The sequence below is a fragment of the Haliaeetus leucocephalus genome, unplaced genomic scaffold, assembly GCF_000737465.1.
Source record: "Haliaeetus leucocephalus isolate CR32 unplaced genomic scaffold, Haliaeetus_leucocephalus-4.0 Scaffold417, whole genome shotgun sequence".
NCBI lineage: Eukaryota > Metazoa > Chordata > Aves > Accipitriformes > Accipitridae > Haliaeetus > Haliaeetus leucocephalus.
The window spans coordinates 5,218,959-5,233,212 of record NW_010972853.1 but is presented as its reverse complement, the minus strand read 5'-3'; positions in this window follow the sequence as shown (position 1 = coordinate 5,233,212).

The window sequence follows — 14,254 nt, the reverse complement described above, 5'->3', positions numbered from 1 at the left end:
AGACTTGCTTTCTGCAAGTTCATGCCTTGCTTGCACAGCACTTCTGCAGGGAGGTCTGTTGAAGTCAAAGGTTTAGCTTTCCTCCCGTGCCAAAATCTACATGGCTCAGAAGGGAAAAGATGGCTTGCTCCCCGTTCGCAAACCACAGTCGTTCTGGCAAGAGCTTGTACCTCCTACAGGTTGTTCTTATTTACCAGAGTTGATTACGACTCCTCAAGGGTCAACAAAAAGTACACAGAATTGAACTCAATTCTTCCTTTTACTTCAGCTGAAGTAGTCTGTTTAGAGAGCTTCTGAAGGGATCTTCTGCAGCTTGGCAGTGAATGCTGAGCGAGAATAACAGTTGTTAGCAACATGCATTATTTCAAGGATGAGATTATAAGTATGTTAAGACAAATACTGCTCAAGTATTAATTTAATATTATGGAATAAAATAGGAGGCTGCCCGCAAAAAAACCCCACAAAATTCCTCCTGTCGTGTTATTCTAAGTCACAAAGGGCCATTTGTTGCGGATTTGCAGGTTATTCAGAAATAACCGTTTTATTACGTTGACAAAAGAAGAAACCTCAAGGGCTTGCTCTTTACAGTGGTGTGATAGGAACCTAAAGTGTGCCTGTTGAAAAATGAACTAGCTAACAATGGGAGCTTGGCAGCAACTTCACCATTTATAGAGAAACCGTCTATCTAGTGCGATCTGTATAAAATAGACTTCGCGTAGGTTAGGGAAAGGTCACAAGTTACACAAAGTTTGGATAGTCTAAATGCGTTACTCAAAACTAACTCTCCTGTGTATAGTAAATATTATTTGAACCTGTATTATTAAGAACATGCCAGGATTCAAAAGATTAAATAAGGAAGATGTAATTATGAGCTAAATAATAAACAGAGCAGTTTTAGTTCCCCTTGTGTTTTTCACTTTCCTGCTATTGTTTCATATATGGCCGTTATACAAAGAGCAGCTTAGGTCAGCTACTATAAATTATGGGTTTCGTACAATAGTAATCTACCAAAATTATTTCAGAGCTGCATCAAAGAGCTTCAAAAGACTTTTCAAAAACTTTTCCACATAATAAAAAGACTTCATTTTGATGCCCTATTTTTATAAGGATTCCTTGATTTAGAGTTGCATCTTACAGTATTCAGCTACTTGCGTTGATACTATGTTATTGGAACACATGAGATTTGCATAATTTATTTGTAGCCTCAGATAAGCGTGAAATGGTAATATCAAAAAACCTCTTTTTAAATAGGTTACCTGGTGCGTTTTTCAGGCTAGGTTTTTAACCTGATCTAAGTGAAAAGGTTTTTGTTTGTCTGGTTTTTAAGAAAACCAGCAAGATTTCAAGTGAAATTTTATCTGACTTTCTTCCCTTCACAAACATCCATATTCGCAATGATAACAATCATTCACCATGATAAAAATAATTCTGCTTAGTAGTTTCTAGCTGGCATCGTGTCCCTGTGTAAGGTGTTAGCCTGCCCTCGCTCCTGGACAGGCTTTCGCCTAATCTGAACAATCGCATGTCATCTGCACAGATCCATAGATGTGGCACTGCGATGTCAAAACAAAATGAAACGTCAATGCAAGTGTAGGGAGACAAAGTAACAATATTGAAACCATGTCAGTGCACATCTACAGAGACCATGTTACTCTGTCAGTGTGATTTTAGGAAGATCACTTTGAAATGTTAAAATGAAATGAAACTAAGTCAATTAGGTAATAACAATTGAGGTTCAGGGATTAATTGAGGGCCTAAGGTGAAGCCAGTGACCATTAACCCCAGCTAGTTATTAATTCTCAGAGAAATATCCTTGGCTAAGGTTATTCTCATTATTAGAGAGTTTGGAGGTTTTTTCCCCATTTTGTGTAAATACTTTTTGCTGTTGCCTCTAACAGTGATACCACAAAGGGCGGTGTTGAAGGGCAGTACAAGCCATATTAGTGCTAAGTTAAGTGTTCAGAGAAAGTGAATCCACCTAATACCAGGCAAACGCTTTTTTTTGAAATAGACATTTAACAGATTTATCTTGATGTCCAGCTGACTGTCTATGAACAGACAGATTCACTATAATGTACTTACCTCTGAGAACTTGCCAAATGAAAATAGTACGAACATGGAGAAGTATTCATTTGCACAGCAGCTACTATTTGCACGGCCCAAGTATTCATTGTTAACATAAAGCAGGACATGTAAAATGGTCAAACAACAATAATATTAAATAATTATTTTTGAAAATACCTAAACAAGCACCAATTCAAGGTTACAAACGTTATGCAAATTAAGGTTTCCAGAGTGTATGACTGTAGCATTAAGACACAAAACGTGTGATATATTATTCATTTAATACTATCAATGAGAGATTTTTGCCAAGATCGATTCCTCTTTGGACCAACATGCTGTACAAACACAAACAAAGTCTCCCTGGGTCTCTGTCCTAAGGAGAGATGACATAGAAGACTAGATCAAAGGAATACAATTGTTTTCTTTTTATAGTTGCATTTATGTAAATACATGTACATTTATATATAAATATATATACTATACACATGTAATTATTTTTGCTATTAATAAATACCAGCTACCCTTTCTCTTACTGAAGTCCCTGCAACTTGTTTGCTCTTTATAGGTGTGTTGGTAGAGGTCTTCAGGAAAGGGCAGTAACTCAACACTTATCCCTGTCGTGTAGGATGGTATCCCACATTCAAGGGTTGATGAAAGCACAGAGACGTTTCTGCAAGTTGACAAGCGATGGTGATGCTGAGAGAGTGTGACACAGAAGAGGGGATGAGCTGCACCTGGAGGCGGCCAGAGCCAGCCCTGCTGAGAGCTGGTGGGTTTTAGAACTTCAGCTGGACATTTTGGGGCTTCTGTCCCCAATGTGAAGCTAGCTGCACAGATGTGGTCTCACCTCACAAAGTACTTCAGGGGTGCTGAGAACATTTCTGAAAACACTTTGAAACTCCCAGGAGAAGGGTACTGTGGAAATGCAAGCTTTATTACCAGAAAATGTTTTCCATTACAAATGGATACATTGGATTTTTTTTTTTTCTTTTTCTTTTTTTGCGGGGGGATTTCCATAATGAGCATTCATGCCACGCTCCATTTTGTATTCTGCCTCAGCATGATAGCTCCATAATGAGTGGAAAAACATAAAAATTAGCTTGATCAGTTTGTTTCCATACACACTTTAAGCAGCCTCATTTTAATGTGTTTGGCATTGCATTACATACAAATGATGAAATACATTTACAAAAAATAGTCTGGCTACAGATCATGAAAAAAAGTGTAGGCACAGTTGGGTCTCAAGACATACAGTTTCATCCTTCCTCTGAGGCAAGACTGTCTGTACAGATCAGCTTAGATGTCTGTCTAATCTGTTCTTAAAAAACTCCAATGATGGACATGCTTAGATTATGGGAGTCCATTCCACTACCCATCTTTATTTAGTTAGAAAGATTTTCCAATGTCTTACCTAAATCTTTTTTTGCTGTAATAAGCCTGTTACAGCTCATCCAATTATAAATGACTAGGGAGAATAAATCTAGTGGCTGCCTTCTTTTTCTGACTTTAACTAAACACCATGAACTCTTCCAACATTTTTTGTAGGAAGTTTTGAACTTTATGATCATATTTGTTACTTTACACTTGTCTCTTCCAGTTTGTCTTTGTTACTTTGTTCTAGTTTCAGAAACACAGTATCTTACGTACAAGATCCCTGCAAATACATTCCCTCAGTGACAAGTTGGTGGCTTCTATTTAGGCTGGGGCCCTTTATAATGCCCACATCCAGATTCAGCCCAAATTCATCATTTTTTCATCCTATTATTCTTTTCCTTCTTGCACATGCTACTTGCTAGTGCATTTTTAGAGTTTTAACTTGCTGATACAAAACTACTTCTGTGATCCGTTAAGTTTAGTTTGAATTCTAATCTCACCCTTTGGAAATACTTAAATACTTGGTGTGATTCACAGAGTTTTGTACCTGTGTAATCTGACTGAAGTCAGTAAGTTAAAATGGTCAATGTTTCAAGTCTATTACATGGATGAGTTTGGTGGTTAGCTGTCACCAGTAAAATAATAACACTTATGGGATATATCCATCACAGGATATGCTCATAAAACTCCTAACACTAGTCTTCGTAGTCAGAGACATGTGGCTTACAGCTCAGTTTGTGAAATAAACATTTACTTAAACAAAATACGGAGTAAGAAAAAGTCTGCTAAATGGAGCATGCAGCAGCAACAAGTTCTTTTGCTTAGGTGCACATTTGCCATGAAGGTCCAAACTCTTGATTCTCACAGTTGGCTTGATTATCTTAACAATTCTATTACCACTAGCCCAATTACTCAGCTATACCGATAGGCTCATACTGACTTGCCAAAAAGTTGGAGGCTCCAGTCGACACAAGTTTTCCTGTGCTTCATTTCACCCCAAGCTTTCTGTAAGGTTTGCTGTAGGCAACCAAAGAGGGAAAGAGTTGTACGAGTTGTTTGTGCTCCAGCAACCCACAGCCCCTGGAAATTCAGCAACATTTTCTGGCATGACAAGCAGATGTGTCATAGGAATGCAAGATAATAAGTGTCATAGATTTACCTTTGTCTCCCATTTATCTAATCCATGCTGTACTTAGCTTGAAACAATCCTGTCCATTAATGCTATGCATAACTGTTTTATGCTTCTTGACTGGAGATAACTTACTCAAAGCTAATACTAACAAGGGACAAAGAAGAAAATGAAGTACCTAACATTTGAGCAACAATGGGGAGTTTTAATTGTGTCCCAGATGAGATACCTGTTACCTGGAAAAGTAACATTGAAGAGTCTATTTAGAGGGGAAATATGTTATCACATGTTATAGCTAGCCTTTAGTGTGTAATTTGCAGTCTCCCCATTTCCATTTTACCAGCTGCACACCTTTTTCCTTCATTCTTCAGTCACTTAGGCACAAGAACTTACATATACAAAGTGATCGGTTTGTAAGAGCTGTGTCATGAAGGCTCAGAAAGCAGACTCGGTTGGATTTTTCTCGTACTTCCTCATCTCTGCCCCAGATGTGCTAGGGGCTGAGTCTGCTGCTGGTTTCTTTCTTATCCTGCCCTACATCACTGCATCGCTAGGTTAGATCAGAGAGTGATCTGCTGGCATCTGTGTTCAGCAGTATTACGCTGATGGCTGAGCATTTGCCCTGTTTTTTCTTGCATCGGGACTATATTTTATTCAGCCTTAGTGGTCTTCTGCTGAGGTCTTGTCACATTAACAAGCTAGGTTTTCCAAAGTAGGGAAGGTGATAAGGTCTCATCCCTACTTTCTAGGACATCCTTTTTAAAAGTCAAAGTGACTTTTACTAACAATGACACAATGTCCATTTTGCAGCTGCACATGCTGTGGCACAAGTGCCAGTACAGTGAGTACCAAGTAGAAAAATGAGTTCTTGTGCTTAAACAATGATTTCAGGATTGCTTTACATTTCCCAGTGCTCTTTCACTAGGAAACTGCTTTGCACTCGCCCTGTAAGCTTTTTTTCTCAAAATTTTTTTTCCATGTGTTAATAACACTTCAGTTCTAATTCTATTTTCCTAACAAAAAAAATTGCTATACTATGCTTCTTGTTCCCTTTTCTACATTCTTCCCTACTACACTGTTTATTTCTGTCTGTTTCTTCTTTCAGAATCGCATACCTAGTCCAAAGCTCCAATTGCTTCGTGAAGAGAAACAAAAGCCTCCCTCTCTCATCTGCCAAGCCTGGCCAAAGTTGTTCTTGTAGCTTAGTGGCTGCTTCTGAAGAGAGACAACCTGCAGCCTCCTGAAGGACAACAGATGGAAACCTCACTGTCACCGGGGACTTAGATGGCAGCTGTGCTTTGCCCAGTCCTGCCTTGCAAGACCCTCTCAAGAAGCCCCCACCTTGCTGGGTCAGTACGCAGGTGTCCTGATACCCAGAGAGAGGAACAAGGTTTCTTCTGCTACATTGCATTCAGTAAAAGGCGTCTTTTAAATCGAAAGCAACTTCGTTCTCCCAGTGTACTCTGCTAGTTGTATCTAGGATACTTGCTTTTTTTGTTTGTTTCCAATTTCACTAATAAGGTTTTCCATTATTCTTTCCTTTATGCAGTTTTGACTGTTTTCTCTCATCTGATTCAATTTGTTAAATCTCCTCTATTCCCTTTCCATGTGTTTTTAGTCTAGGATTTAAAAAAAAAGTGTTCTTAGAGGCATAGTAGCCAGCATATTTCAAACAGTGATACCTTAAAACTCTGATGTACACAAGTTGTGCTTTTAAATTTGTTGGCCAGTCAAACGCATTACTGTGCTTCCCACTGATCCACTAACAATGTTAAAACACGACTTCCTCTGTCTGTTTAGCCCTTGTATAGCAAGCCTGTAAGTGATGGCTTCCTGGTTTTATAAATACTAACAGCTAAACAGAAAAGCATTTTCTGATTTCTTGGCCTCGTATTTCCTTCAAAGATATCAAAAAGTATTTTCCTGAATTCTTTGGCGAGGTGTATTTGATGTGAATCAGGAACAGAGGAAAACAAAGGAAAGGACCCGTCATAAGGGTGAAATCCCAGGACTGGATCCAAGCCTTGGCAGTCCAGTGACAGAAGAACCAAACTATAACTCTCTATTTCGATCATTTTAGTTGGGTTTAGCATCTGGCTCTACAGCACTGAATCAGCAATAGGATTAGTACTGACCTTAGCAGAACAAGGAGTTCACCACACTGGCTTAGGGTCTGAAGGCAGTTTTACAACATGTTCCCATCGTCTGCAGTTTTACTCTGATTTCTCACTGTCTCTCTCCTCCTCGCTGTGGTGCTCTCTTTCAGCTCCATGGGTCCAGATTGAGAGGCAGCTTGTGAGAATCGTGTACTTAGCTAGATGCAGTCGGTCCATTTGCCAATGTGCTAAAAATGAAGATATTTTTAAATAATTGTTTCATTGTCTAGTTTGTTTAATCTTTCTGCATTGTTCTCACTTTGGAAAGTTCCATTCACCCACATGACTGGAATAATACCTTCGTCAGAAACACCCTCGATTCAGTTTGTCTGCTCACGTTGTGGAGCCAGGTCTTGTCCTGTGCTGTAAATCAGCACTCCTCCAGTGACTTAAAAAACATTTATGCATTTGCCGATTTACAATTATTAAAGCTCAGGTGATGCAATATAAAAGTCAATGCTTGGAGAAGGAAAACAGAGCTGATGATACATTTCTCTTTTTTGTATATAACCTCTGCCAAAAACACTGTGATACAGATACCGCAAGAATATTGGCAAGTTTTATATGTATCTGAGTGGCACAACGTGTGCTGTACGGCAGATGAGCACCCTGAACGTACACAGGTTTGTCATGAAATAAGAGGTTTCCTTTAAGATGATAAAACTACCTCTGTGTGCCATTGTTCATTTAGTGAAAAGGGACCATTAAGTACTATCTGAGTTCAGTCAAAAAAAAAGAAAAAAAAACCACCACAGCTTTCAGAGATGTAACTGATTTGTTCCAGAATTGTTCACTGGCTGATATACAGCCTATTGTAACATTATTTTGTTCGTGTTTTAAAAGATGTGTCTTGAGTCACTGAACCAGCTCAAAACATAAATCTCATCAGATCATGAAAATGCTGAACAATTTTCAAATAAGTGAATGAGTGCTGATGCTGGGCTGCATGCAAGACACAGACCAGCCATTCTTCCATATTTCTAAACATATGAAAGCTAAACAAGATGCATCTCCATGGGCTGAAGTATGGCTGATCTGAACCAGGGAATGAAGGGAAATGCAACTGTCTTGTAATGCACTTTATCAACCCATCTCCATATTTCACTCTTCCTTACAATGAACTAACCACTTAGACTTGCCAAGATGGAGGTTAAGACAAACATTTGAGCCTACCGATGAATAGTGCTATAATGAAATAGCAATACAATGATGCTTTACTTCCCTTGTGCCTTAAATGTCAGCTGTGCCACTGAGGGATTATAAGTGTGCTTGGTTGGGGGTTTGGATTTTTTTTGCTTGGCTGTTATTTGTTTGGGTATGTGGGTGGTGAATGCTCTTAATTTCCCAATTATAGCAAAGGCAAGAAAGAAGGAAAAAAATTAAAGTACTTCAAGAAAGAAAAAAAAAATGCCAGGAACACTGGGAGGCCAAGGCAGACACCGAAGCCTGGTAACTTCACCAGAAAGTCTGTTCACACGATATCTCCAGATTCAAAACACTGTCATTGATTGCACGGTCCGAATATAATGGAGTTACAAAGCTGTGGTTAATACCAAAGGTGGCCAGGAGTACTTCTCCTTCTAGCGTAATGTGTAAAGTGGGAAAACGAGAACTGGACTGCCAGAACCTGTAGTGAACACTCTATTAGGTATGACTTTTCTACATGTGAAATTAGCAGATTTGTTACAGAAATAGCTCAGGCAGAATGAATTCAGAAACCTCTGAACTGCAAGATAAGGTATCTCTTTAAAGGATCTGGTGTATCTCTGGCTGATCAGGTGGCAAGACAAAAAGCCCAGCAAGCATGCTAATAAGGAAAAAAAAAAAAAAAAAAAAAAAAAAAAAAAAAAAAAAACACCGCAGATAATGCTCTCCTCAGGTTCCAGATTAATAAGGGAGAGCGAGCTGGGATTTATATGGTGAATTTATGCTCAACTCTTTTACTTGGAGAAGTAAAGCTTAAGTCTTAAGGAATACAACTGAAGCTGTGTGGCTACAGAAAGCTTTCCTGGCTGTACCCTCAGGAACACGTCGCTGGCATGGTCCACAACTCCTGTATGATGCCCTACTTCAGCTACCTCTGTTGTCAGTGCAGGGAGAGAGGCTTTGGCCCTAACAGCAATTTCATCTGGGACAATCTTCTAAAAACTTTCATCAGAAGTTATATAGCTTGAAGTACAAAACCATTCTGTGTGAAACAAAGTATCTAGTCACCTCATCGGAGACTGGAGGACAATTTAGTCATGCAGAGTAATCTCAGAGAAAACAACTTCCATCGTGAAGCTGTGTACAAAGCTAGAAACTTTGAGAAGATACCTGCCTTGGACAGCTCGCCTGCCAGAATTGTGAGCAGCAGGATTAATAATAGTGGGGTGCTCCAGGTGCGCATCTTAGTACATTACACACCTGGGAAGGTATTTAACTTTGAAGTTTACTGGAGCAGACAGACTATGGTAACGAGGCAGGAAGGGATCACAGCAAACAAAAGCAGCCCAGTACAAGTCTAAAAATAGTCCTGCTATAGCAGTAACTAAAAACTCAGATTAGATACCTGCCTCTGACTTCAGAACAGGCTTGGATTCTTCCAGATATACAAATCTCATGCTGAGAAGTCCCAGTGAACATCAACATTTGTTCTGCTAGTATCGTGTAAGGGTTGGTGAACTATTCTTCTGAGACAACTAATCTAACAATACTTGTAAGATTTTAGTTCTCCCACTGCACCTCCGACACGGGTAAGCTGAGGCAGGAAAATTAAGTTTATTGCCAAAGACTGCACTGGAGTATAACATAACGGACGGTACATCAGTTTCTAAGTCCCATGTATAGCTGTGCTTCTATACTTCCGTGTTTTACTTTTTTGATTTAACATTTGTTTGGGTTTGGGGTTGGGGTTCTTTGGTTGGTTGGTTTCGTTTCCCACATAACATTCAAAGGCAATCTTATGCTGCACAAACCATAACATTTGCAGTGTACTTTTGTTCTTGTGTACTCAGACTAAATTTTCTCCAAAGCAAGGCAAAGTGAGGTTGCTATATACGGGATCTGAAGAGGACTTTGCAAATAAGTCAGCACACACATTTCTATTTTCTATTGCCCTATAAAATTGAGTACTGTTAGCAGCTGAAATTAGCAACTTAAAAGTTTTAGGCTTATCTCAGCTCTAAAAAGCCTTATACATAGCTCTTAGAACAGTTTCTAAGCACTGCATGACAATCTATATACTACAACCTACAAGAGATACCTTGTTGTCATATCTTCCAAGAAAGGAATTGAGAAATCATGAGTGGGATTTTTCTAGTGCAGTCAGCAATAGCTTAAGTCATTGCCTCTAGACATCACTTACCAATTATTTCACAGGAATCTAAGTTAAGCCAATTGCCAAATGCTCTTGAAAATCCCTATCCAGCTTTATAAAAGACTTCAATTTGAAATGAAATGCAGCTGTATTTTTTATTTATTTTTATCTAAGAGCATAGACATAGACAGTTACATGGATGCTGTCAATCAAGGAGAAGCAACTCAGTTGTATATCTGATTCATTCAGGTATAACGCTGACTTTTTTTTTTAATACAGACCACTATTTAGCAGGAGATGTAGTAGATAGTAAGGCAGAAACCCAGTGGGATGTTTACTGTTAGCAGAGCATTTGGAGTGGTCCCCAACAGAAAGACCTTTAGTCAGTCGTGCATACTGGAACATAAAGCAGGTTTTACCAACTCTGCAAAGCTAAGTGCATAGTATGAAACGCTGTTGAGCTCACACAAGCACCAAGCAGGTGCTGCTACCATGTGTTGTGCAGCTTAACTGTGTCAAGGAAAGAAATTTGGAATCCTTATTCAGGGGCCTCGGCTCCCCATGTCGTTCACTGAAGAAGCTCTCCACCTCAGAAGGTGCATTTGAAGCCATCTCCACACTGAACAGCCACCTCCAGGTCAACACACCTACTGCAGCAGGAACAAACTGGGGAGAACTGTGTGCAAATTCTTTTTTTCCCCTGAAGCAGGGGTCTTCATTAAGGACACAGCAGTGTCTCCACCCGCTTACAATCCAAAGCCTTAAATTTAAGTGCCTACAAATGCTTTTCCAATAAATAGACATAGAGAATTCTTCCAAAGCACAGAACACACAGAGCCCTCTCTGAATACACCTCCATGGAAAGGCAGGTGGTTACAGTGCCTTCTTGGGATCGGAAAGACACAAGTGGGAGTCCAAACCTGTGGACACAAATAACAGTCTTCGCTCTCATCTGTCACAGTCATTCTGATGCAGAAAGAACTCAAGCTTCATGGGCCAGAAAGTGGGAACAAGAATGAGCACCACAGTACTATTTCAGATATGTCTTCAGTCAATCTAAATCTATCCTTCATACAAAGGAGAAAAACAAATACATATTAATGCACTTACCAAAATGCAATTGTGTAAGAGGGGGGGACAGCAACTCACTCTCCTCCCATATGTGTTCTATAAAGAAAAAAGTTGAAAAGTTGCTATCACTGCACTTCAAGTAGAAATTGATTGACTCACCATATGTAGGTTTGCTTGTAGATTAACATATAGTTGAAACCCTACAGAGAAGTTTCCCTAACTTCTGGATCCTAGCCAGGAAAAAAGCCTGAAAAAGGCGACAAGGTGATGGTGGTACAACCAAGGTGCTCCAGGGCATGGGGAGCAGGAGAACTGCAGGCTTGCAGGGAATTCTGGGGTCGAAAGCTGAGGTCTTGTTTGCCCCGGACACCTGGGAAATGAGCTGCTGGAACCAGGATCTGTAGGAATGGTATCCCAAATTTGGGCATCTAAATTAATTCCCTTTGGGTCTGATCTTTGAGATTAGAAGAGCAGAGACCCAAGATAAAAGCTAACAAAAAGAAGAGAGGTAGATTGACTTTTCATCTCACTAGCAATATAGAGAAGCCTTTACTCACATCCCAGCTACCTAATGTTTCTGATGAAACAGATTTTTCTGTAACCAGTGTATATTTTTTACATTATAGAAATTAAGTGGTGTGATGGGTTGACCCTGGCTGGACGCCAGGTGCCCACCAAAGCCGTTCTATCACTCCCCCATCCTCAGCTGGACAGGGGAGAGAAAAATATAACAAAAAGCTTGCGGGTCAAGATAATGACAGGAGAGATCATTCACTAATTACCATCACGGGCGAAACAGACTCAGCTTAGGGAAAATTAGCTCAATTTATTACAAATCAGCCAGAGTAAGGTAAATGAGAAATAAAACCAAATCTCAGAACACCTTCCCTCCACCCCTCCCTTCTTCCCGGGCACAACTTCACTCCCGGATTTCTCCACCAAGCCCCCCCAGCGGCACAAGGGGGACAGGGACGGGGTTTATGGTCATCACATGTTATTTTCTGCCGCTTCACCTCCTCAGGGCGAGGGCTCATCACACTCTTCCCCTGCTCCAGCGTGGGGTCCCTCCCACGGGAGACAGTCCTCCACGAACTTTCTCCAACGTGGGTCCTTCCCACAGGCTGCAGTTCTTCACGAACTGCTCCAGCATGGGTCCTTTCCACGGTGTGCAGTCCTTCAGGAGCACACTGCTCCAGCGTGGGTCCCCCACGGGGTCACAAGTCCTGCCAGAAAACCTGCTCCGTGGGCTTCTCTCTCCACAGATCCGCAGGTCCTGCCAGGAGCCTGCTCCAGCGCAGGGTTCCCACGGGGTCACAGCCTCCTTCGGGAACCCACCTGCTCCGGCGTGGGGTCCCCCATGGGCTGCAGGTGGATATCTGCCCCACTGTGGACCTCCCTGGGCTGCAGGGGGACAGCCTGCCTCACCATGGTCTTCCCCACGGGCTGCAGGGGAATCTCTGCTCCGGCGCCTGGAGCATCTCCTCCCCCTCCTTCTGCACTGACCTTGGTGTCCGCAGGCTTGTTTCTCTTACATGTTCTCACTCCTCTCTCCGGTGGCTGTTTTCCACGTCCCAACTTTTTTTTCCTTCTTAAAAATGTTATCACAGAGGCGTTACCACTATCACTGATTGGCTCGGCCTTGGCCGGTGGCGGGTCCATCTTAGAGCCAGCTGGTATGGGCTCGCTCTCTCTCGAACACAGGGGAAGCTTCCAGCAGCTTCTTACAGGAGCCACCCTTGTAACCCCCCCCGCTACCAAAACCTTGCCAGATAAAACCAATACAAGTGGAAAGACTCAACGGGGAGTTTAAGTGATCTAATCACCTATCTTTCCCTGACTCTCAACAGGGCATCCATTTTCTATAGGCTTCTTCAGTGGCACAGCCCAGCTAAACTGGTTTATAAACCTTACTCCGGAGAAGCTTAGCACAAAAGTAGCATCAAAAAAAGGATGAGAGAAAGATAGATAAAAAATGTCCCTGACACTAGTATCAAATTTTCACCAGCTAGAGATGGACTTTTGTGTTCATGTTTACTTCAACCTTCTGGCCATGCCTTTTCAGTCGATGCCCAATATATACAATTAGACACTTCAAGTTCCCCCCCTTCTGGGACGTTGACGTTTAAACCCAGTATTTCTCTATCATTCCTTGCCAGATATTTTTGTGTTCAAACCATGAGGTAAATAAACTAGTGATTTAGTGTAGCCTGAGTTCATAAAGAAAGTTCATCCAGAAAATGCCAAGCACTCTGAAAATTAAACTGGTGAAGGCATTTAGGTACTCGGACATGGGGGATTCCAAGTTTTGCATCAAGCAGCTCTCCATGACAGCCATTGGAGCCAGAAGTATCCTTTTATAGAGCAGCCCATTTCCTTCAGTAGTCAAAGGATCTTGAGTCTCAGCTCCTATGGTTCTCTGCATTTGTTTGCAGTCTTTCAACCTTTCTAGCCACCATCCACTGAGATGTAGTCAGCTGCAAATTCTATATGGTGCTGAACACCCCCAGTTCCCTGATTTATCGCCATAGCTCATTACATGAGTAGGCCTTGCTGGTTTAACAGACAGAACTAAGATCACAGTGGATCCTATGTGGCATTTTCTGAGTACACCAGAAGGCTGAACAGAAGAACTCACCTAGACACAAACAATTCTTGTATGATAGAACAGAATTAGCAGGAAGACGACATTCACCACATAAACAAAAAAAAAAACAAACCAACAACCAACCCACAGCCCTATAAGCTTGAAAACACTCACCTCACTCTTCTGTGGTTTGAGAAGTGAAGTCTAGCACAGCAAAACAAAAATCAGACCTACTTTTAATCTGTGAACAGCTCTTTTGATGAAATCTGTCATGTTTCTGGCTTCTTTTGTTCCTTGTGAAAAGAGCAAAAATGTTATTTTTCATAAAGAATTTCCAAATGTTTTATCTTTATTAATGTTTCTTTATGATATAGTTCATCACTGCAGGCAAATCTGTCTCGTTCGTTAATTCTTCCATTGTCAAAACAACATAACCAATAGTTTATAACATCGTAAGTCTTGGACATCAGTCATAATACAGAGATTCCCCATTATGTGCAGGATTGTCTATTTTGATATGTTTGAAAGGCCAGTCATGACTGGTTATACGTTTATCTGTTGCTATGAGCAGCATAATA